The following is a 4,731-nucleotide window of genomic DNA, read 5'->3' as shown; positions in this document are numbered from 1 at the left end:
CCATCTCGGAACACGGTCGGTGCAGGCCAGGTCGAGGGGCCGAGAGCGCAGGCCGACCGTCCGCCTCCCTCGACCAGCTGCGAACACGGTCGGCGCAGGCCGTCGAGTTAGCCGGCCGTCTCCCTCGACCAGTTCGGCGCACGGTCGGTGCAGGCCAGGTCGAGGGGCCGAGAGCGCAGGCCGACCGTCCGTCTCCCTCGACCAGCTCTACACAAGGTCGGTGCAGGCCGTCGAGCCAGTCGGCCGTCCGCCTCGACCATCTCGGAACACGGTCGGTGCAGGCCAGGTCGAGGGGCCGAGAGCGCAGGCCGACCGTCCGCCTCCCTCGACCAGCTGCGAACACGGTCGGCGCAGGCCGTCGAGTTTAGCCGGCCGTCTCCTCGACCAGCTCGGCGCACCGTCGGTGCGGCCAGGTCGAGGGGCCGAGAGCGCAGGCCGACCGTCCGCCTCCCTCGACCAGCTGGGCGCACGGTCGGCGCAGGCCGTCGAGCCAGCCGGCCGTCCGCCTCGACCATCTCGGAACACGGTCGGTGCAGGCCAGGTCGAGGGGCCGAGAGCGCAGGCCGACCGTCCGCCTCCCTCGACCAGCTGCGAACACGGTCGGCGCAGGCCGTCGAGTTAGCCGGACGTCTCCCTCGACCAGCTCGGCGCACGGTCGGTGCAGGCCAGGTCGAGGGGCCGAGAGCGCAGGCCGACCGTCCGCCTCCCTCGACCAGCTGCGAACACGGTCGGCGCAGGCCGTCGAGTTAGCCGGCCGTCTCCCTCGACCAGCTCGGCGCACCGTCGGTGCGGCCAGGTCGAGGGACCGAGAGCGCAGGCCGACCGTCCGTCTCCCTCGACCAGCTCTACACACGGTCGGTGCAGGCCGGTCGAGGGGCCGAGAGCGCAGGCCGGCCGGCAGTCTCCCTCGACCATCTCGGAACACGGTCGGTGCAGGGCAGCCGGCAATCGACTTGGCTGCACCGACTGTCTGCCGAGCTGGTCGAGCGTGACTGCCGGCTGACCTGCGCACTGGACCCCTCGGAGAGCTGAAGTGACACTTCCATATTTTCAGTGCAACTTAGTGGAGGGGAGACTGCCGGCCTATCGGCGCGCTAGGCCCTTCGACTTGGCTGCACCGACTTGTCGGCCGAGCCGGTCGAGGGAGACTGCCGGCTGGCCTGCGCGCTGCGCCCCTCGGATACCTGAAGTGACACTTCCTTTTTTTTTTTTTTCAGTGCAACTTAATCGAGGCGCTGGGCCCTCGACTGGGTACACCGACCGTCTGCCGAGCTGACCGAGGGAGACTGCCGGCTTGCCTGCGCGCTGGGCCCCTCGCATAGCTTAAGTGGCTTCCATTTTTTCAGAGTAAAATTGCCATTTTGAGAGTGCACGGCTTAGGCCTTGGAGTAGGTGGACCTGTTTGGTATCAAAGGAAAGGCCTTGACAAGGGCTACAATCCTGGGGGGATAAATTGGACCTGTGTGTCCCAGGGTTCGAGGAGTGAATTTTTGAAAATATGTCTTTTTGGAGAAAAGCTTAAGTGACACTTCCTTTTTTCAATGTGAAATATTTCTGTGCATGATGGGGAGGAGTGTAGTACGTAGTTTTTTTCCTCTTGTCCAGACGAACATTTCGATACCAAGAACACCCACTTACGCCCAAGAGTACGAAAGATACAATCAAAATGGCAATGAGGTCGGAAAGTTCCAAGTCAGTGACAATGTAGATTTTTTTCATACCTCCCGAACCCGACCCCCCCGGGGCACCAATTTTTCAGGGATTGTAGACCAGACCCCAGAAAAACTTTCCTGAAGGTTTGGTCTCTTAACTCTTATAATTATGAAAGATATGGTCCGAATGCGGGGAAAAGCGACTTTTGTAATTGACCGAAATTCCAACTCAGATGGTGGGGTAGTTGGGGTATACACTTTACAGGACCTTGAGTCTGGGGTCGAAATCGGAGGAATGGAGGACCGCACTGACTGTCTGCCGAGCGGGTCGAGGCAGTCTGCCGGCTGGGATCCTCGGAAAGCTTAAGTGACAATTCCATTATTTCTTTTGTTTTTTTTCGTGCAACTTGGTCGAGGGGGACGGACGGTCGGCCTGCGCTCTCTGCCCCTCGACCGGCCTGCACCGACCGTGTGCCGAGCTGGTCGAGGGAGACGGCCGGCTGCCTCGACGGTCTGCACCGACCGTCTGCCGAGCTGGTCGAGGAGACGGCCGGCCGGCCTGAGCGCTCTGTCCCTCGACCTGCCTGCACCGACCGTGTGTAGAGCTGGTCGAGGGAGACGGCCGGCCGGCCTGCGCGCTCTGCCCCTCGACCTGCCTGCACCGACCGTGTGCCGAGCTGGTCGAGGGCGACGGCCGGCCGGCCTGCGCTCTCGGGCCCTCGACCTGGCTGCACCGACCGTGAGCCGAGCTGGTCGAGGGAGACGGCCGGCCGGCCTGCGCTCTCTGCCCCTCGACCTGGCTGCACCGACCGTGCGCCGAGCTGGTCGGGGGAGACGGCCGGCTGGCTCGACGTTCTGCAGCGACCGTGTGCCCAGCTGGTCGAGGGGGACGGACGGCCGGCCTGCGCTCTCGGCCCCTCGACCTGGCCGCACCGACCGTGCGCCGAGCTGGTCGAGGGAGACGGCCGGCTGCCTCGACGGTCTGCACCGACCGTGTGCCGAGCTGGTCGAGGTGGACGGCCGGCCGGCCTGCGCTCTCGGGCCCTCGACCTGGCTGCACCGACCGTGTGTAGAGCTGGTCGAGGGAGACGGCCGGCTGCCTCGACGGTCTGCACCGACCGTGTGCCGAGCTGGTCGAGGTGGACGGCCGGCCGGCCTGCGCTCTCGGGCCCTCGACCTGGCTGCACCGACCGTGTGCCGAGCTGGTCGAGGGAGACGGCCGGCCGGCCTGCGCGCTCTGCCCCTCGACCTGGCTGCACCGACCGTGCGCCGAGCTGGTCGAGGGAGACGGCCGGCTGGCTCGACGGCCTGCACCGACCGTGTGCCGAGCTGGTCGAGGGGGACGGCCGGCTGGCTCGACGTTCTACAGCGACCGTGTGCCCAGCTGGTCGAGGGAGACGGCCGGCCGGCCTGCGCGCTCTGCCCCTCGACCTGCCTGCACCGACCGTGTGTAGAGCTGGTCGAAGGAGACGGCCGGCTGCCTCGACGGCCTGCACCGACCTTCTGCCGAACTGGTCGAGGGAGACGGCCGGCCGGCCTGCGCTCTCTGCCCGTCGACCTGGCCGCACCGACCGTGTGCCGAGCTGGTCGAGGGGGACGGCCGGCTGGCTCGACGTTCTGCAGCGACCGTGTGCCCAGCTGGTCGAGGGAGACGGCCGGCCGGCCTGCGCGCTCTGCCCCTCGACCTGCCTGCACCGACCGTGTGTAGAGCTGGTCGAGGGAGACGGCCGGCTGCCTCGACGGCCTGCACCGACCGTCTGCCGAACTGGTCGAGGGAGACGGCCGGCCGGCCTGCGCTCTCTGCCCTCGACCTGGCTGCACCGACCGTGCGCCGAGCTGGTCGAGGGAGACGGCCGGCTGGCTTGCGCGCTCTGCCCCTCGACCTGGCTGCACCGACCGTGCGCCGAGCTGGTCGAGGGAGACGGCCGGCTGCCTCGACCTGCCTGCACCGACCGTGTGCCGAGCTGGTCGAGGGCCGGCCGGCCTGCGCTCTCGGGCCCTCGACCTGGCTGCACCGACCGTGCGCCGAGCTGGTCGAGGGAGACGGCCGGCTGGCCTGCGCGCTCTGCCCCTCGACCTGGCTGCACCGACCGTGCGCCGAGCTGGTCGAGGGAGACGGCCGGCTGCCTCGACCTGCCTGCACCGACCGTGTTTAGAGCTGGTCGAGGGGGGACCGCCGGCCGGCCTGCGCTCTCGGGCCCTCGACCTGGCTGCACCGACCGTGCGCCGAGCTGGTCGGGGGAGACGGCCGGCTGGCTCGACGTTCTGCAGCGACCGTGTGCCCAGCTGGTCGAGGGGGACGGACGGCCGGCCTGCGCTCTCGGGCCCTCGACCTGGCTGCACCGACCGTGTGCCGAGCTGGTCGAGGGAGACGGACGGCTGGCTCGACCTGCCTGCACCGACCGTGTTTAGAGCTGGTCGAGGGGGACCGCCGGCCGGCCTGCGCTCTCGGCCCCTCGACCTGGCTGCACCGACCGTGCGCCGAGCTGGTCGAGGGGGACGGCCGGCTTGCTCGACGGCCTGCACCGACCGTGCGCCCAGCTGGTCGAGGGAGGCGGACGGTCGGCCTGCGCTCTCGGCCCCTCGACCTGGCCGCACCGACCGTGCGCCGAGCTGGTCGAGGGAGACGGCCGGCCTGCGCGCTCTGCCCCTCGACCTGCCTGCACCGACCGTGTGCCCAGCTGGTCGAGAGAGACGGCCGGCCGGCCGGCCTGCGCGCTCTGCCCCTCGACCTGCCTGCACCGACCGTGCGCCGAGCTGGTCGAGGGAGACGGCCGGCTGCCTCGACGGCCTGCACCGACCGTCTGCCGAACTGGTCGAGGGAGACGGCCGGCTGCCTCGACCGCCTGCACCGACCGTGCGCCGAGCTGGTCGGGGGAGACGGCCGGCTGCCTCGACCGCCTGCACCGACCGTGCGCCGAGCTGGTCGGGGGAGACGGCGGGCTGGCTCGACGGCCTGCACCGACCGTGTGCCGAGCTGGTCGAGGGGGACGGACGGCCGGCCTGCGCTCTCGGGCCCTCGACGTGGCTGCACCGACCGTGTGTAGAGCTGGTCGAGGGAGACGGCCGCCGGCCTGCG

Source organism: Saccostrea echinata, unplaced genomic scaffold, assembly GCF_033153115.1.
Source record: "Saccostrea echinata isolate AGI-Se365-2 ecotype Australia unplaced genomic scaffold, CSIRO_AGI_Sech_v1 ptg000074l, whole genome shotgun sequence".
NCBI lineage: Eukaryota > Metazoa > Mollusca > Bivalvia > Ostreida > Ostreidae > Saccostrea > Saccostrea echinata.
Note: the sequence above shows the minus strand (reverse complement) of the source record.